Genomic DNA, 21,126 nt, shown 5'->3' on the forward strand with positions numbered 1-21,126 from the left:
ATATTCATCACCCATGACGTAATCCTACGTGGCAAACTGTAAACCATATTGCCGGGAGGGATTGGTTGGGGGAACATGTCTACTTATAGAATACACATGGTTTAGTACATCATTGGCTATCTCATATCTGTAAGACACACCTCGAACTACCTCTAAATACATATAATACTGATTATAGCGGACAAAATGGCAGCAGATTGATCTATGCAACATTGTATAGCAGGTTGCCTCATAGACTCACTGATTGGTTGGCATTCCCACCCAACCTTGGACTTTCGGCTCGGCTAGCAGCACGTAAGCAAAACGAAACTCAGGTGCTTGAGTGACGTCAGATTGTTCCCCACTTTCCCAATTAGTCCATCATCTATCATCAGTCCAACCATAAGCCAAAGTTTCCCATCTGTAGTTGACCTTGTAGTCTGCTCTCTGTTCTGGGACATTTGAGGGAGTGTAAGCATATCACTATCTTAGTCTAAAGCTTAATAAATAGCCCTTGTTTTCGACATCTGAATAACGTGAGAAGAGACCGCAAATTTGTCAATTTCAACCTCCTATTTACTGCTATTTGATTTACCTATGCTGGGTGTTCTTGCTCCTCTTGGCCTCTAGAGACTTGGTCACTCCATCGTGTAGTAGCCTTATCCATTGTTAATTGTCCAATACTTGGCTCTTGCAAATGTTTTCTTCTTCTTTAATCTTAAAGAATTAAAGCTCACGTTCATGATTTATCCGTCTGCCTCCCTATCTGTGCTTTGAAATTCCTTGAAATCGCACCCTTGATCCCAGGCTAACATAACCTCCTCTTTACTGAGCACGCGAAGCTAATTCTACAATGTCGCCTCACTCTGCACCACTCGTCTGTTTCCGAGGTAACTGTATTGACTCTTTACACAAGCCGATGTTCATTTTCCTATCATGGCCATCCTCGCCAGATAATATGTTCCTCTATAGCAAGCTCTATATGTCTGATCTACCTTGTGTTACTGCATATTTACACTTATTGGTCAGCAAGTTACTTTATCTTCTCTTGCATGCATGATTACTTTATCATTTTGTTTCTCTTGTCACTTCAGTTACATCGTTACTCTTAAGTATTTTCATATCGTTTCAGTATTTCCTCATATATCTTCTTCATGACATCACTCGGGCCTCATCAGATTTCACTCAGCGTTACATGATGTCCAAAGGTGCGTGTTGATATCCTTCCACTCTCTCAGTTGTCTGAGTACATATCGACTCTCGGACACTCGATGCAGTATAGGCAATGCACATGGGGTCCCACATATACCCCTTCTCCTGCTGTTCCCATATGATGGCGGTGAGGGGGTGAGAGCTAGGAAAAATGCATCTACCTGTTCCTCTACATATCTGACTTCTTTCCTGTGATTCTGACTTCTGCCTGTAATTAGACTGCCTTGCTCTAACTGACACTCCTGTGCACGCAACCTTGCCTGCTTACGGATTGCATCTGGATCCCGTTCTGATACTCTCCCTATGTATACCTGTCAGATACCTGCCTAGACCCTCTGTGTACTACATCTTCTTTCTGTGTTTCTCTCGTTGTGCTGATCTTCTATATCTTGCCTCCTCATCTTGTATGGTTGTGGCCTACCTTTTTCTGTTCCTTATCTTCTACGTTATCATGCTCACATTCGTTCTGGACTTCTTATTCACTTCCAATGGATTCTTTCCATTGAATTATTTGACTTCCTCACTTTATCCTACTAGTTTCGTCCTCGTGCTGTGTGTGTGGACCCCAGCGTTCCTTTTGTTTTCTTCATCGGCCTCGCTCCGGTGGTTTGGAACTCTCATTTCCTTCCTTCCTGGAATCCTGGTTTCTTCTGCTTCTGGAACTTATGAGGTGACTATAATACCCAGGGAATGGGGGGGGGGCTGAAGGGAGTTATACATTGTTCCATTCCTAATTGTGTTCTATTTTTGTCTAGATCCGACAAGTGTCCCTGTCACCTGGTGGGTTACTAAAGGTCTATTAAACGGTTGGAACACATTTAGAAAGCGAACGAGAATCACCCATGGACGTCATCCTCTGAGATCGGTTCCTGACAGATTGCCAAGCCCTTATGTCTGTCAGCGATCATAGAGCAGGCTGGTACCCATATAGACACCTTGATTCAAGCCATGATGGCTCTCAGAACTGACATGACCAATGTTCATACTACCATACATGCCCGATTAGATGCGCTACAGGCTAATGTGCATCCACTGCCCCCGGAGGTGAGGACATTTGTAGCGGCTCGGAAGCAGCTGTTTTTGCTCCTTCTGTGGAAGCTGGCCTTATATTACCCACAACAGTACCTTTTCCCCTGGCTCCGCCTAAACATTTTTCTGGAGCTCCCCACCAGTATAGAACTTTTCTGAAACACTGCAGATTGCACTTCATGTGCCGTCCGACAGCCTTCCCCGACACACCAGCCAAGACCGCCTTTGTGCTGTTTTATCAGTGTGGGGTCGCTGCAATATGGGCTAACCAGTTTCTAGAATGCAATGACCAAATCCTGTATGATTTTGAGGCCCTTACAGAAGCTCTGATTAAGGTATTTGACAATAAACATGAAGGGCAGGCTACAGATCTGGAATTACTTGAAATATCCCATGGGTGTAAGTATCTAAGTTATGTAGCCAAATGTATTCAATTGGTGGCTGAGACCAATTGGCTGGAGGAAAAGAAGGTAACAGGCCTGCAAGAGAAGCTGAAAGACGCCCTGGTGGTGGTTCTGTGTCTCCCTACATCTTACCTGGCTTTGTTAGACCCGTTATTGCAGGTCAATTCTCATCTTAGCGAGAGGTGCAGTGAGTGGAGAAATGTATTCCTGAGACTACTTCTGCGTCCAGTTTTCCTGGAACTCTGAAACTTGAGCAGAACCATCTCCAGTTCCGGAAGCACCTCCAGACCTTCCTCTTTACTTCTGCCTTCTCTCTTTCTCTCTCCTGCTGTCCTCCTGCCTGTTACACGCACTGGTCACCTGGCAACCTTCTGAACTCAGGCCCAGGTCCCTGCCTGTCCAGCTGCATATGCGCACTGCCTCTTGGCAGCCCGCGCACTCGTGGTCTGTATCTGTAACCCTACAGTCTCCTCTCCTGCACTTACCAGACACTTGTTGTCTGCACTTCTACCACTCGCACTTGCCACCCGTTGGCTGCACTACTTGTTGTTTTCCTATTTTTCCTTGTGCTGCACTTGTCCATCCTCCCACACCCCCGGCACTTCAACCCTCCCCACTCCCCTGCACTTGCGCAATCTGAATGTCACTAGGCCTAGTAAGATAGTTGTTTTTTGTCCTCCCTCTGTTTCCCCTCCCTTGCCTTGTCGTGCCTTGAAACACTTGTATATAGGCATGTTATAAATGCCATATCATATCTGCCAGTGCAGAAGAACCTATGCAAATAGGAGGGGTCCATCAGAAAGAGAATGAAGACGCAAGCCAAACTTTGTCTGTATGGTGGTCAGTCTGGACATTTCCTTAGGGAATGTCCTGTCAAACCCAATCATAGGTCGGAAAGTGCTATGCCCAGTCCATGATGGGAATAGTATGGACGAGCTTGAACAATGATGGTTTTCAGATCAACGCCTTACCAGAGGCCCCCCTTGCTAAAGATACCAGAAGAATTAACAAGGTAAAACAAGGATCCCGTCGAAGCCATGGCCTTTATAGAATCACGGGCTTCTGGTGTATATATGGATCTGACTCTGGCTTGAACACTCGGCATCCCTGCTGTAGCCAAGTCTATTCCAGAACCAGCTAGAGCTAAAGATGGTCAAGAACTGTCCTCGGGCCAATTATTTCCCAAACTACTTGTAAAGACTGGAGGGGGGTATCTGTACTCCTGTTCTCTATATGGCAGAGTAGAGGCACAGAGCACCCCAGCCAAGATTCTCTATTTGGTAACGTTGGACGAACAATGAAGGCTTAAGCAGGCTGGTTCTTAAGTACAGTGTAGTCCCCAAGCACCCACAGAGGAATGTCCACACACTATGTTAGTGAAAACACAGTTCTTTATATAAATAGGCTCAAGTTATGTACACAATCACAATAACACACTTTATGCTCAAGATAATATAAAATGGTAAATATATACAGTTTCTATGTGGTACCACAATTATTCTTTGATTCCATTAAAATGCATCAACTTTACTCAGTTCAAATGTCATACAAATCAGTTAATAATGTGAACCAACAGTAGACATAGGAGGAAAGCAGGTTGGGTAAAACAATAGGCAGAATACTGGGCCCCTACCACTAGGCACAGTTCTTTGAGGATCCTCTTACCTGGGCAACCTGTAAATAAAGATATAAAACAAGCCCCATCCATATATTGTCTATATGAGTCTTATTTCCTTCTATAAAGGTTCTACCACCCAATGTACCTGGAATAGCAGATTGCGTCAATTGGTCGTCGATAGATCTTTCTTGAGTGACCCCCTTTAAGGCAGGAGTCACGGATCATCGATAGTCCTCGAGGGAGCTGAACCTTGATGTCGAGAGTCGTCGATGGAAAGGTTAGACGGTGCCGAGGCAGCAGCTATGGTCCTGGTGGTGCTCGTCGATGATCAGTCATGGACGTCCTGCGAGGACGAGGCGTGCGGTGAACCTCAGCGTTGATAGTTAGTTGCTGCAAAGAGTCTCTGAAGAAATTCGGCCCAGCAAGGGTGTCGGGTCATCAGCGTCTTTGTTGTCTTCGGGTGGAGGAAAACCCACCGGCGGATTATCCTCAGCGTGTCGGCAGCCTCAACTTTCTCCGGCGGGACAAAGCAGTCGGCGGGCTGGCGAGAGAGTCCTTGGATTCGAATGTCTTAGGCAATGGAGTGTTGCGGCTTCGGTTGTTGGTGGCACAGCGTCAAGCTGTCCCCACTTATGGGCAACACGGCTTCGATGAGCCCCCAACGGTAATGGCGGTCCTCCGAACCCTGGTCAACGACGGTGGACGGAATGTATGGGTGCTTTACTTCGGATTCTTCGGCAGACCCGTCTCCGGTCGACAGTCTTTCGAGGGCTGGCTTCCAGGGAGCTTCGGCAAAAGTTAAGTGGTCTGCACGATGTTCCCTCGTAGTTCGGGGAGAGGTCTCCTAGCCAGGTCCTCTCTTGGATCAGTCCTCGACAAACTCAACAGCTTTCGGATCGGGTTGAAGAAAATGCAGCAGCAAGTCTTCTCCTTCCAGCTGGGCTTCAAGGATAAGCATCAAGTATCAACTTCAGCTTCTGAATGATTTCTAACAGTGAGAGGCCCTCAAATATACTGTTCTGTCTCTCATTCACTCTGCTGGGTCACACTCAGGCAACCAATCACTCAGAAGGGCATTCAGGCAGTCAGGCAGCCAATCAGGCTCACAGTGCATTCAGGCCATTCTCTTCCCTCCAGACACTCACAACATTGACCATTTGTCTGTCGACCATTTGTCTGTCGACCAAATGACTGGACACCGTACCCAGCCATTCAGCACTCCACACTGCATTCATACCAGTTTTGGGCAGGGTTGTCTCAGTCTTTGTGTCCCATACCAGAAAACCAGACAACCATAACAAGAAGTGCATATTGGTCACACACTCCATTTCCCCCAGGTCCAAACCCAAGGGTGTACACACAACATACAGTCACTGGGAAGGCTCCAGCCAGTCTGGCCTAGACTGCCCCACAATACCGCATTTGGAACTTCCACCCAACAGCCAGTCGGGGGAAGGGACAGAGTCCGGGATTCCCAGGTCTTTGGGAAAAACAAGGTGACAGGCAATAGAAAGCAAGAGGCCACATGGGTCATCTTGTCTCCTATCAGGAATCAACTGATTCCAATGGCAGGGCCTGGGTATCCCATAATGAAGGATACTCAGAGCACCTGCCAAATTCAGCATTGAGCTGCCACCAGCCCATACACTGCTCTGTGGACCATGCACAAGTGCCCAAAACATACACCAGGGGTACAGGGTTGTACCCCCACCCATGGGTGCCATAAGGGTATCCCAAGGGTCTGTACACCAAACCATAAACAGGAAGAGCTGCACTGCCAGGAGTCCCACATGGACTCCTGGCAGAAAACAATACAGAACACACATGAAAAAGGACTACAGAACAAGGACAGGGAGGCCCTCTCTCGCCGATGCATTTCCAGCATCACACTCCTGAGCTTACACTCGTTTTTATTTATCAATATACTGAACAGTTACAGTTCGACCTAATAACTGCCTGTAGAAATACCATATTCCTCGGAACAGTTGGGAAACTGGCACTGTGAAATTTGCACCAGACACTTTTGTGTCCTCGTGTTTTGATCCGCATCATGAAATGGAATCCTACCAATACACAACATAACCACTATAACCCCAAATGTACCAGCGTGTTACCAGTCGTTTGCTGATGTTTTCAACAAAGGGCAGGCGGAACAACTTCCACCACACTGTCAGTATGACTGCCAATCAAGCTATTTCCCAGAGCAAAAATACAATATGGGAGGTTGTATCCCCTCACTGAGGCTAAAGTCCAACATTTGGAACAATATATACAGGATAGCCTCAGGACCAATTTTATTCATCACTCAAAGTCTCCCGTGGCATCGCCCCTATTCTTCGTACCTTAGAAGAGGGATGATTTGCGAACTTGTATTGACTACAGGACCATGAACCCCATCCATGATTGAAAACCGCTATCCCTTACCACCCATTAAGGCCTTTTTGGATCAGATATGCCCTGCCAATATTTTCACCAATTTGGATTGGAGAGGGGCTTACCATCTGGTACGTAAACATAAGGGGGATGAGTGGAAGATGTTGTTCTGTACTATATATGGCCTGTACAAATATCAAGTGATGCTGTTTGGGCTTTGTAATGCTCCAGCCACCTTTCAGAATGTTGTTAATGAGGTCTTCAGGGGCATTCTAGGCACCTACCTTGTTGTCTATTTGGACAACATTTTAGTGTTCTCCACCTCCTTAGAAGAACACATAAAAGACGCATCCTTGGTCTTGACACTTTTGTGCCAGTATCACCTTTACACCAAGGCTGAAAAATGTGAGATTCATGTCGAGTCTGTGGAATTTTTGGGATATGTACTGACCCCCTAATGGGTGGAGATGGATAAGGGTAAAGTAAAGGCCATACCACGGTTGCCTGTTTCAAAAACCCTTAGGAATCTCCTGGCGTTTATTGGCTTTGCTAATGTTTATCAACGCTCCATTAAGGATTCTCTGAGATGGTAGCCCCATTGACCACCATAACCAAGAAGAATGTGTCATTCTGTTGGAACCCCTCAGCACAGGGGGTCCGACCCCTTAAAGCCTTTAAAAGGGTGTTTACAAGAGCCCCACTTCTACAACATCCTCAAGTAGAATTACCTTACGTTGTTGAAGCTGATGCCTCCAACGTAACTATTGGAGCCATCTTATCCCAAAGATGACCTCAAACACACACACTGCACCCAGTGGCGTATTACTGTCACAAATTTACTCAGGCAGAGTGGAATTACACCATAGTGGAGAAAGAGTTGCTAGCCATACATGCCCCTTTCTGTGAATAGCGCCATTACTTGTTGGGAGCATGGCACAGGATGACCACATACACTGCTCATCAGAATCTAGTGGCCATTAGCACCACCAAATGCATGAATGCACGCCAAGCCCAGTGGCATCTGTTTCTTTACGCATTTGTCTTCCTCATCACTTTCAGGCCAGGAACTGCTAACACAAAGGCAGATGGCTTGTCTCGGATGTACAGTAGTCAAGGCAGAGAAAAGGTTTCAACTCTGCTCACCGTGCCTGAAGGATATATCTTGTGGTTATGTAACCCCCCAGTAACCTTACTCGAAGACCTACGAATGTGGGTACAATCCCAACTTAACAAAGTACCAGCGAGTCTATGGACTAAAAATGTAGGCTTGCCCTATGCCCAAGGGCTGTTGTACCTGCCCAACCAGAAATGTTGCCAGTCCACCTTGCAATGGAGCCATCATGCCACCACCGCTGGTCACCCTGGCAGACAAAGAACACAGGAACTTCTCAGTCGCTGGCGTTGGTGGTTGGTAGCCCACTCTACATGAGGACTCCAGAGTCTATGTCTAAATCTGTTATGCATCGGCTAAGTACAAGACTACATGAGGTAAATCAGTGGGGTTTTTATATCCACCACTACTGAAGCCACAGAAACTTTGGCACACTATTTACCTTGACTTTGTTACAGACTTGTGCCAGTACATGTTCTAATTACTATATTGATCCCGGTAGACAGTTTCACCAAGTCTGGGCATTTCATAGCTTGTACTGGGGTTCCGTCTGCCATGTCCTTGGCCAACATATTTATACCGGATGTATTTCATCTGCACAGTTTACCCTTGGTTTTGGTTACTGATAGGGGACCTCAGGTCATGGCTCGATTTTGGAAGGTATTCTCTGTACTCCTTGCTATGGACCATCGGCTGTCCTCGTCATACCATCCACAAATGGACAGACAGACAGAATGCCTCAATCAAAGACTCAAGCGGTTTTTACGTTGTTTTAATCTACAAAATAAAATTAATTGGCCAACATTACTACCATTAGCAGAGTTTGCATACAACAAAATAAACAAAAATAAATGAAAAAAAACATTAGACCGAAGGACTAGGACCCCGAGGATTAACAAGTTTTGCTTCCTGGAATACAAGAGGCTTTCACCACTTGATTGAAAAGCTAAATAAAGAAATTCTAAATGCAGATATTAGCTGTATTCAAGAGTGCTGGCTGCAAGAACAGCCATACATACATGGAGCAACTTGTTATTTAAATAAAGCTCTCAAAGGAAAAAAAGGTAGACCTTCCGCAGGTTTATTAACTATCATAAAAAACACATATGGCGGAAATTTAATTCGTACGATTCACCCCTCACCATTGATACAAATAATAATCACGCAACAGGATTCAAAAGGAAGTGATACACAAAAAGAAAAAAATACATTAATCATTTGTAATCTATACTGGAATACAAAAGCAAAAGATGGACAAGTATTCCTGCAATTACTAACTAATCATATAGACCAATTGAGGTCAGAATATGATAATCCGGCATGAATAATATGTGGTGATCTATACATCTCCTGTGGTAAAACCAAAAATCCACAGTCAAATTTGTCTAGTTACAACCGACAAAAACAATCAAGAGCAAGAGATTGGCGATGGAAATGGAGAACCGTGATCTCTTGCAAGTAAATGGAAATGTCCAAGGAGACCTGGAAGGACAATCGACTTGGTCATCACATAATTCAAGCGCAACATTAAACTACTTTTTTGTTGACCGGAAAACTTTTGGCAGAATACTTACCTTAAAGATCTTACCAACAAAAAGCAGTGACCACAAAATACTAATCCTCACATGCTCAGATCCAGCAATAGAGCATAAAAGGGATGTGGTACCTAGGAATACTTGGCCTACTGAAGTCAGTGTAAATGAGGGGTGAAACAGACTGAGGTTAACAACACAAATGATTCCCATGCTAACAAATTCAATAAACAAATGGGCTACCATAACAGGAAAAGACGTGGAGTATGAATCTTCAAAGTGACCACAAAAACAAATAGAAGAACCACAAAAAGCAGGATGCATTGTTTCAATGCGGATCTAGCGGAAAAAAACGACAGCTGGCTAGAGATCTAAGAGCCTTAAAAAAACAGAATATTGCCTATGATGACATGCAAACAAAAAAGAAAGAATTGAGAAAAGGTTATCGAAACTGGGCTAAGTCCCATGGAGCTCTATTATTTCAAAAAGACTCTGAATACATGTTAATGGCGATGAGAAACAAAAATGCAAAATATCTATGGACATTGCTAAATCAGAAAGGAAACCAACAAAGTGAGGAACAACTTAATCCTATAAATGAAACAACGTGGGAACAATATTTTCAGGAAAAATATAATCGAGAGCCCATAACAGACAAAATTCCACAAGATGACAAAGAAGAAAAAGGTTGGGATATCGAATTCACTTTAAGTGAAATCTTGGCACTGATAAAAAAAGCAAGTAGATCGCGAGCACCAGGGCCGGATGGCCTTACGAATGAAATCTTAAAGCAAGCTCCAGAGTTATGGGCACACATGTGCTTTGTTCTCATTACACGAATAGTAAAAATGGGTTATATACCAGAATCTTGGACAACTTCAATTACTATTCCAATCCATAAAAAAGGAGACAGAACTTGTCCGGAGAACTATCGTCCCATATCCTTGCTGCATGTCTTAGGCAAACTCTTTGCGGGCATTCTCCTGAAAAGATTAAAGGAATGGATACAAAGATCTGGTAATTCCGATCACAGACAAGCGGGTTTTGTGGAACATGTAGACTGCAGTCTAAACCTCCTAATCCTCAACCTGCTAAAAGCAAAGACCATTCATGAAAATCAAAAACTGTTCATTGCCTCAATAGATATGGCGGCAACCTTTGACAGAGTAGACCGCCAAATTCTCTGGTCCAAATTGAAAGAACAAGGTTGTCCATCAGACCTAATAGAAGCTATCAAATCTCTCCACACAAATACATCGATGCGAGTCAGATTGGACCAAAAGGGAAACTTAACGCAGGCAATAACAACAACCTGTGGGCTAAAACAGGGATGCCCACTAGCGTCTGTACTCTACAACTTCTATATTTTAGAAGTAAAGGACTGCTTGGAACCACCAAGAGCATGCTCGCCTAAAATAGGAGAAATGAAAATTGGTCATCTCTTATATGCTGACGATCTCATAGTGATGGACAAAACTGAAATGGGTCTACAAAAAAAACTAGAATCTCTGAATACACATCTAAAAGAAATCAAACAAAAAATCAACCTTTACCTGGGGGCGACCAGACGTGGACTCCCTGCTCACTGTGCTTAGAGAGGCTCAGCTTCACCTCACTGATGATGCCCAACAAGGCTGAAACACGTGTATGGGGTTGCTGATGGTACTCTTGTTCAGAGAGGAATTGCCATAGCATTTCGGTGCTGGACTGCCCTTGTGGGTGGGACAAAGACTGATATGCAAATGGATATTTCCCATCTGTGAAGGTACAGTGAGCAAAAAGCAATGGCTGCGAACTCTCAATGTGGTTAATAACCACTGAATAGGTTATCATGCCTTGTTTTTTCGAGAGAGGGACGCCTGCTACCTTTTTTTGTATTTTTGAAAGGAACTTGGGGTTGGTCACCATAGGTTACCTGGGGGCAACCAGACGTGGACTCCCTGCTCACTGTGCTTAGAGAGGCTCAGCTTCACCTCACTGATGATGCCCAACAAGGCTGAAACACGTGTATGGGGTTGCTGATGGTACTCTTGTTCAGAGAGGAATTGCCATAGCATTTCGGTGCTGGACTGCCCTTGTGGGTGGGACAAAGACTGATATGCAAATGGATATTTCCCATCTGTGAAGGTACAGTGAGCAAAAAGCAATGGCTGCGAACTCTCAATGTGGTTAATAACCACTGAACAGGTTATCATGCCTTGTTTTTTCGAGAGAGGGGCGCCTGCTACCGTTTTTTGTATTTTTGAAAGGAACTTGGGGTTGGTCACCCTAGGTTACCTGGGGGCAACCAGACGTGGACTCCCTGCTCACTGTGCTTAGAGAGGCTCAGCTTCACCTCACTGATGATACCCTTTTTTTTTGTATTTTTAAACAAAAAATCAATCCTGAAAAATCAGTGGTAATGATAATTAAAAAAGCAGGTCCTGCAAGTAAAAAATCTTTTAGATGGCATATAGAGAATGACCTGATAACAACAGTTAAAAACACAAAATACCTGGGAGCAATTGTAAGTGGCAATTGGAGTGACCAACCGTGGATTGAACATTTGCAGAGGAAAATGGACCAATTAACATCACAGGCATTAATATTGAAAAGAAAGTTCTGTAAATTCTCCATGCGCCCGATTGTGGAATTCTATAATGCAAAAGTCATCCCTACTGTGACATATGCTGGCGAAACGGCCCTGAGAATCCCTTGGGAAACATGGGATAAACTTGAAGCCAGATTTTGGCGTAAATTGCTGAATATTCCGATATGTTTTCCGATAAGTATCAAACGACATGAACTAGGATTGCATTCAATGCAAGTCCGAATCATCTGGAAAACACTGGCCACATGCAGAAAAATATCTTTGGAAAGCTGTCCACCTCAATACCAAATATTGAACAGGGAAGCAGGAAAAATGCCCTTTTGGCCATTGGATGAATTGGATGCGAAATGTAACGAGCTGCTGCAAAATCTAAAAGTCAGGACAGAAGCCGTTCTGAAACATCCAAAGAGGGTAAAAATACTTTTATTATCAATTGACTGGGCAGAAACAGAGCGTGCGAGAGTAGCTTCGAACCATCATACTCTATCGAACAAGATAACTAGATGTCCACTGATATTGCCTGGATACCTAGAAAAAAGCGCAAATCGGAATCACAGAGACCTAATAATGCGCTTTCGTCTGAAGATTTTAAGAACAAAGATCAATCTGTTCAGATATGGCCTGGCAAAGGAAAAACTATGCAGATTATGCAAAAAAGAAGAAGAATCGTCTCAACACTTAATGTTGTTCTGCCCTGAACTCAGATCTGAAAGGGGTTGTTTATTACTACCAATATTGTCTCCATCATGTGATCTGGACCCCAACTTGTGGTGGTCAGCTTTATATGACGAGCAAGTAAGAAAACCGTTAAAGGTCTGGGTATTTTCCTGGAATCTATGCTAAAGAGATTGGAAGGGAATTAAGACTATTATTAATAAGGAGGACTTAAAAACACATAGCCAAACCTCGACTTATGAACAAAGAGAGAAGACTTGGGAGAGGTCTGGGGAGGAGGGAAAATTTATACATAAGCAAAAGCTTGTATTTTTGTACGCTGAAAGCTTTAATAAAAAAAATAAAATACAACCATTTGCAACATGCTTCCATAGGGGTGTCTCTCATTTTTGGTGGGTACGGTTTTCATCCTCGCATGATGCCTATTGACATTTCACGAGAGACCAAAACTCCAGCTGCCAACCAAACAGCTGTCCACATTGTGTAAATTCAAACCCAGGTACTGGACCACTTGAGAGATGCACAACACCGGACCAAGATTCAGGCTGACAAACATCGTACTGCTGCGCCATATATACGGTGAGTTCCAAGGTGTGGTTGTCCACCAAAAATCTTCCCTTGTTGGGGTCCAGGAAACTGTTGACCAAGTATGTGGGTCCTTATACCATCTCTGGTGTGATTAATTTGGTGGGCATGGAACAGAAACTACCAAACTCCTGGTGCTTCCACCCTGTGTTCCATGTTTTCTTGTGGAAGAAACCCATTCTCTTGCCTGGTATCCGATCAGACCAGCTCCTATTTCCATCCAGGGTAAGGAGGAATATGACATCAGTGACATCCTGGGTTTACATTATGTCCGGGGTAAGCAGTACTTGTTGGTGGGTTGGGTTGGTTATGGTTCGGAGGAAAAGAATGTGGGAACCATGGGAAAATGTCTATGCTCCTCGGATACTTTTTTTGTTTCTTACAGCATCATCAGTTATCCTGGTCATGTGCAGCCCTGCGAGGGGAACTTCACAGTTCTGGGCCACAGTGAAGGTGTGAGGGAGAGTTGTGTGGACATTCTGAAAGCCTCCATAAAGATAACTCAGCAGGTTCAGCAGCACTTTTACTTGTAGTGTGGGGAGACAGGCAGGGGTGCATACGGCCACTCAGCCTATTCGGTCTGTTTTTTGAACATTCTGGGGGAGTCTTTAGCATGTTAGCATTTGTATGTGCTTTGGGTCAGCGGTCACGGCGTAACCCTTTTGTTGTCTGCATAAGATGCTGTGTTTGTTCCATGTCTATGCACATATCATTTGGTGCCCTTTATAATTATTGCAGTCGTGAAAGTAAACCCCAGACAGTGGTGTTGAGAAGAGTGAAATGTCCTGGCAAGATTTGCCATCAACAGTTAGCACCCAGGGTTAGTTTTTCATCTTGACTGTGTGCACGTTTTGACAATAACTTGAATTGTATGAAAATACTTGGATCAGCGGGTGGGGCTATGAGATTTCTTGGGAAGTTTGATGGATCTCTCCTGCACAAGCACTGGATGTTTATCAAGGGCATTATTTAGGGGTGGCAATGGGTGGCAAATGCTACCCCTGCCTTTCTCTGTGGAACCGCTGGCACTGAGTTAGCAACCCGTGATTTGGAGATAGCAAAGCCAGCGAGCTGCCCCGCAACCATGAGGTTGTGAATGGAGACAGTCTTGGGTCCAGATTTCACCCATGACTCCATGACTCCATATTCTTAATGCGTGTTCACTTGATGGCGGGCTTCTTTATCTGAGCTGACTTGGGCAGATGAGCCCTTCCGATCCTATTTTTCTTTCAATACTGCTCAATGCACTTGGATTCTATTAAGCAAATAAAGAGGCCATATTTATTTTTTTCCATGGAGAAATGTTGTCTTTTCAGGAATTTTGATCTCTTACTAGATGTCAACGGTGTACATTCTGTCAAGCGGTGAAATGTTAGATAACATAATGCTCTTCTTAGAATCCGTGTGATTTCTAATGAACACAGCGGGCAGATTCTCAAAAGCAGAGCGTGTTAAACAAACATTGGCAAAGCCAACGTTTTTGGCCTTTCCAGTTGTTTTTTTAATTTGGCATTTATAGGTAAGAATGCAGTAAATACTTGGTCTCTACTTAGCCATTCTTTCTAAACATGTTGGCAAATAAGTGCTTGCCAACAAGTAACATTAGTGATAGACATTACTGCAGTGTACGGAAACTTTTCACTATGTGTTTAGGGGTGAGCTAGAGCAGAGGGGGCAGGAGTGAACCAAGGCAGAAGGCACAACGGTTGAGCTTAGGTGAGATGCAGAAGGCAGAGGCGAGCATGGTAGGCATAAATGAGCTGCGATTAGTGAGGGAGGCAGATGTGAGCTAGGGGGGGTGGGTTGTTGGGGATAGTCAGGGGTGAGGTAGGGTGGGCGTAGGGTGGGAACGATCGGGTGGGAACGGATGAAGTACGGAAGGTTCTGGGTAGAGTGGGGTGGGTAGTGTGTGGTAGTGTGGAGCGAAGTGATTTGGCGGTACAGTCAGTGGGCTGGGGGTATGTGGGTATAGAGGGGGGAATAGAGTAGGCATGGGAGAAGAGAGAGGGTGAGGAAGGGTGGCTAAGGGGAAAGAGAGGGGTAAGGATGGGTGGATGATGGTAATGAGGAGTTAGGAGGGGTATGTGGGGGGTAGGAGTGTGAGGAAGGGTGAAGGTAGGAAGGTGTGCTGAACAGTGGTTTGGGTAGAGAGGGGTGGTGTTATAGAGTGTTGTGGTAAGGTCGGAGGGGTTAAAGAGGGGCGTGGAAAGGTTTTTGGGCTTAGAGAGAGGTGTGATAGGATGAGTGGGTGGGGTTAGAACGTGGTGGGCAAAGGTGGGTGGAGGCAGAGAGAAAGCTGTGTTGAGTCAGGTGGTGTTGTGGTGTGGAGTGCGATGGAGTACGAGTGTGAAGTGTGGTGTTGTGGATTGTGTTGGTGTGGTGGTGAGGGGTGTGGTGGTGTTGGGTATGGGGTGTGTTGGGGGAATGAAAGGCTTATTCCACTCCTTAGCTGTGACAATATTAGAACACGTAAAGCTGCTGTGTAGTTGGTGCTTTCCCTAGATGTGAAAAAACAGCAGCACTAGTAGCTCAAAATCGTCCATCTGCATGAAAAGAAGGGCACATGCAGCCTAAGGAAATTATCCATATATTCTGTGGCAGGAGAAGTTTTGAGCTTTGATATATATTCTATTAGTACCCGGCGAGGGACAATCAGATTGTTACAAACTATTTGATTGGCCCTCGCCGGATCGTTACCTGTCTGAAAAAGACTCACCTGCTGCGCTTTGAGCAGAGCGCCGAGTCCTGCGTAATTCCTTTCCTTTCTTCACCAGTATCCATGGAAGGGGAGAAGGGACTAAATGTAGTCCCTTCTCCTCAATCCATGGAGGCCATTTTTTTTTTGCTCGAGTCGAGACACGCTGTGACTCAACCAGAGTAAAAAATACTATTAGTACCCCATTATAACATGCCGGGGAAATAATAGCAGTAGAACCATTATTGGAAGGGGGGCATTACTGGTTCACTGTGGCTTGTAACTATCGTCCGGAGGGCATTAACCAACTGGTAATGCCCCCTCCGAGAGTTTTATTGCTTCATTGTGATGTCGATGGTATTGTAATAAAATGAATGATGATTTTGACAACTGTATTCTATGAAGGATCCTAGCGAATGGCAATTCTTATGACTCGAAATGTTCAGGTTGCTTGAAAAAGAGGAAACAACATTGAATATGCCAGAATGCTTTCAGTGGAAGGATCAAACTCAATAGATCATTAAGGCTCTGATGATGGCTTTTACATAGCGCTTGTACTGCGTGAAGGGATCTATCCTTGGCAGCCCATTCTCTTATAAGACAGAAATCTGCACGCACTTCAACAAGTTCAATGTCAACATAGTCAGCAGATCCTGTGGGACTGCTGTGCAACCCTAGCAATCTAACTGCTAATGCTTTGTCACGGCTGTAGTTAGATCCTCATGACACAAGTCATGCTTAATTCGCCATAATAGAGGTGTCAGAAGCAGCTAGAAAGAAAATATGTTTATTTCCGCACTCTGAAACTCGTTCCAAGGGATGGGTTGGATGGATGGGCCTTTGGTTCTGCAATTTCGACCCAGAAGTAAAACTTTAAAGGTAGATGTTGGAAATGTTCAATGATAAGTTGGCTGCTGGTCCATGAGGGTATAAAGGAACCTAACAATTGGTACACATTTTTTTTGGCAACTTCTATTAATGGCATATGTCTGGCAGGAAGTGCCAGGTTGTTCCTCTGGACTAGGAGCAATTAAATGTGTCTAGTAGCAGCTGATTTCTTAAGATCATTGTTTCCACCATTTTATCTTGCAATTGCCTTTTCTTGATGGTCTTACCATGGAAGAAGTCGATGTGGACAGTTTTTCTAAGATGGCGCAAAATGAAATGGCACAGAGCATCATTCGAATTACCGTCGTGGGAGTAATACCCTTGGCTTTCCAGTCCTGGACTACCAAACCATTCTACCAGGCTTTGGCTCCAGACACAGACCCTCACACTTCATTTCCCTACACTGGTTTTTCTTTTCTTTCTGTCTTCTTTCTTTTATTTTACTGCTGTCTTCCTTTTCCTCTTTTCCCCTCTCTTGCTTTTCCTCCCTCTCACTTTTATGAATGTTTTTTCTTCATTTTTCCCTCCCTCGGACTCTTCCATTTACCACCCCTCTTCTGCGGCTGAACGCATTCTGTACCGACTATTTTTTACCTTCCATGCAGAGGCCGGGGTGGACTGGGCTATAGGGAACTCTGGAGATTTCCTGGTAGGCCTCTGCATTCTGTGCCTCTTTTGTGTGATATTTCTAAATGTTCCCATAGGAAAGGGGTTGAGCTTACTGAAAATGTGTAATATGGGGGAACTTATTTTCAGGCTTCTTTTGGTTCCCAGTCCACCCCTGTGCGGAGGGCTCAGGTGCTGACGTTGAAGTGATACCATAGAGTGCTTCAAAGGGTCAGGGAGCCAGAGGTCTTGGTTATTTGGAAGCGCAAGCGAGCACCCCTACATGTCTAATCCACGCTGCCACCATTGGGCTTGGTGTGAATGAACACAAACACCTGGAAGTGGATTAGGGAAGGAATGCGGGGACCCCCATTCTGGCCTTTGCCATGCAATACTCTTCTCTGTACAGGGGTGCTTTCCCGCCCCTGGTCTCCCCTGCAATTCATCCTCTTACTAGCGGAGAGGAATGCTGAACGCAGTGTAGCCAGAAATAGGCCCGTTCAAGGAGAGATGTAACTGGATAGACAGACAATGGCCCTGGGCTGCTGCTCGCCTCTGGCTCGGAATTGTATCGGACTATAAATACACTGCATCTGTTATTTCAGTATCTTGGTAAGTGCGAGGTTTGAGCATCCCGCCCCCCCCCCTCCTCGTGGACTAACCCCCAGAGGCCCGGAGCCTGGCTGCAAGTTAAGCAGGTGCAAAATGCAGTCGTTATTGTTTCCCGCCGACCCCCCGCCCCCCAGTAACTGACACACTGGAAATCTTGGTGTAACCATTGCTTTGTTGCGCAAATGCTGCCCCCATGCTCTCATGCCGCAATGGTCCTTACCCCAAAGCAATGTTGGTTTCAGTTACAAAATGTTCATTGAAACATAGGGCCTCATTACGCGGTAGGCGGTAGCCATGGCGCTGTTAGCGCCATGGCTACCCCCTTACCGCATTCCGGGTCCGTGTTCCCGAAATAGGGACTTACCGGGTCATTCCAACCTTGGAGGACCCGGTAAGTCCCCATTCCGGGAACCATTCCCCATTCCCATTCGAGCCCCCATAGGGCTCAATGGGAATGGGGATGGAGCTAATAACGGTACCGCAATAAAACCAGGCGTTAAGGAAGGGACCCGCTAAGGGATCTCGGAATAGGGTGGTAAGGGATTACCAGCACCGGTGCCCTTACCGGTGCCGGTAATCCCTTACCGCCTACCGCGTAATGAGGCCCATAATCGTAGATCATTTATCTTCTATTACAGACCAGGTGCTTGAGGAAAATGCATGTTTAAAGGGGAGTCTCATTTATTACAGAGGCCCCCCGCCCCCTCAAATTCACGTAAATCTTTTCACAAAACTTTTTTCAAACTGGTCTGAGCCTGCTAGAAGGTGGCCATGGTCATAGCCATCTTCAGAAAGCCGACTGATCATCCCGTCAATCCCTCATTTTACTGTCCAGTCACAAGTCTAAAATCCTCTGGCGTGTGGTATTCAACCGCTTCCTGGACTAGATGGAGACCAACACACTGTGTGCCCCTCTTCAATCTGGGTTCCACCCCCGTTGCTCCACTGAGACAGCTCTCACTAATCTCTCTTCTAACTTTCTCACATCAGCCCCAGTCGCTATCCTTATTCTACTTTACCTCTTTTCAACACTGTTAATCATCCCTAACTCCACCAAACTCTTTCCTTATTTGGATCCAAGAACACCAAACTCAAATGGGTGTCCTCATGCCTCTCCCACTGCTCCTTTTCCATCTCCTGGAACTCTGACACCTTGTCCCCCAGTGCTGGGCCCACTGTCTTTCACTCTACACAGCTCCTCTCTGAGCAAACTCACCTCATCCTTCAGATTCTCCTGCCACCTCTTTGCTGATGATACCCAGATCTTCATGTTTCCCAGCATCTCTGAGGGCATGCGCAAGTATCTCCCTGCATTTCATCCAACGCATGATGGCACAACTCAGCCTGATACTTAATTCATCAAAGACGGAAGTGTAAGGTAGGCTGAGCGGGTATGCACAAAATACACTTGCTCCAGTTAACATTCAACTTGCTCCTATTCCTGCTTGTATAAACAAACATAAAGAAACCTTCCTCTGGCCAGTTCTGTTAGGGAGAATTCTCATAAATGTGCCAATTCCTCCCACTTTAGAGCCCTTAAGCACTTTTGCTAATCTTTGGGACTTTGAACTTTTCAAATCAATGTGTTTTCAGTGTTTGTTTTTTTTTTAATTATGGAGTTTAGACAACTCCATAGGAATCATCTTTTCATGTGTGTCACACAGTACCCTCAGTATAGTGGCACAGGGAAACCTTTTCAGGCTTTCCAAAGGTTTAAATACCTTCTCTGGGATAAACTACCATTTCCCAGAGTAAGTAATGTGAAATTGACTTTACTAGTCTTTTCCAAATTCCTAGACTCAGCACATCTTATCTTACTATAGAGTGCTGGAGGGGTTACCTAGTATCCCCTGTGTCTATAAACTCATGTAGCAGTCAAATGCTACTATTTCCTCTCGAAATGGCTGGTGGCAGTGGTTTTACAACGAACTACCATGATTTTTCCCAACCGCGAACACCGGTAGCGTTAAATCGCGGGAGCCATGTTTTTCAAGATAGCATCTGAGCCCCCTCTGTAAAAACAGGTCCCAGACTTCTTTTTCCACCATTTCTTTATGGAAAGGTCCTTCTAGAGTTTTGCTCTGTGCACCAAACCAGGTTTGGTCCCTTTGTTCCATTGCCTTTGGCGGGCTTGAAGACTGAAGACCGCCTCTGGCACCCGAGTGTCTGGAGTGGGCAGGAAGTGAGGGAGGTGCCCGAAACCCCCTGTGCGTAGTCTCCTAGGAGACCCAAATGCACTCTGGCGTGATTGGCTGGCTGACTGTCCAGCAAGGACAGCCACCCTGCTGGGTGAGTGGCAGCTAGGCTGGAATGAATGGGAGGAAACTGGATAAAAGGCGAGTCTCTTGGCTTGGAAGGCAGAATCGTCCACTGGAACGAAAGAACCGAAGACGAGCTTGAAGAGGACGACTGCTGAAACTCCTGGACCGTTGGTTTGCCCAGTTAAGCCTTGCTGTAGGTCCGAATCGCTAAGTTCATCTCGACAGAGAAGCCCTGCAAGGACGACTTCTCCCTTTGAGTTGGTGGGACCAATCAACTCGACCCATAAGGTAAGCCACCTGGATACCATTCTCAGAGCTAGTTATATTTTCCTCAGAGTGCTGCAGGAAACCAAACAACCAGGGAGAGGGACAGCAGTTTGTGTGCTTTTCTACAGCTACCGGAATTGAAGATTTACCAATTGCCAGCTTTGACCAGTCCCAGTGCAGTGAAGGAGTCCCCCGGCGTCCTCCCTCTTGTCCCCACGACTGAGGCCCAGGAACCGTGAGATCTGCAGGAACTGCCAGGAACAGAAGTCTTCAGCTGCATCTTTTTCTTCATTTGAAAGGTACTGTGAAACGAGACTGAGAGTATTTACCTCTCGTTGTGAAAGTGCGTGAAACTTTCACAACTAACAGGCCTAATCAGCTTGTGACCCAACAAATAATTCTTCAGCTTACAAACTACTTCTAAGAACTTCTACAGAGACTTTACCGTTTACTTGCCAGAACCATTTTTACCTATCCAAGACTTTAGCCCATTCATTTTGGCCTAGCCTATTGAATTGAATTGCCTCTTCTGGTGAACTCAAAGTATCTGCACTGTCTAAGAGATTGTAATTCTTTTATGTTCTAAACCTATTCCTTTTTGCTCCTCCTTCAAAGTATTCTGAATGCCACTTTGCTCCTCTTTCAAAGTAGTTTGAATGCCTCAGAAACTTAACGAGTATAGTAATGAA

The sequence above is a fragment of the Ambystoma mexicanum genome, chromosome 10 (assembly GCF_040938575.1).
Source record: "Ambystoma mexicanum isolate Mex_15411 chromosome 10, UKY_AmexF1_1, whole genome shotgun sequence".
NCBI classification, from domain to species: Eukaryota; Metazoa; Chordata; class Amphibia; order Caudata; family Ambystomatidae; genus Ambystoma; species Ambystoma mexicanum.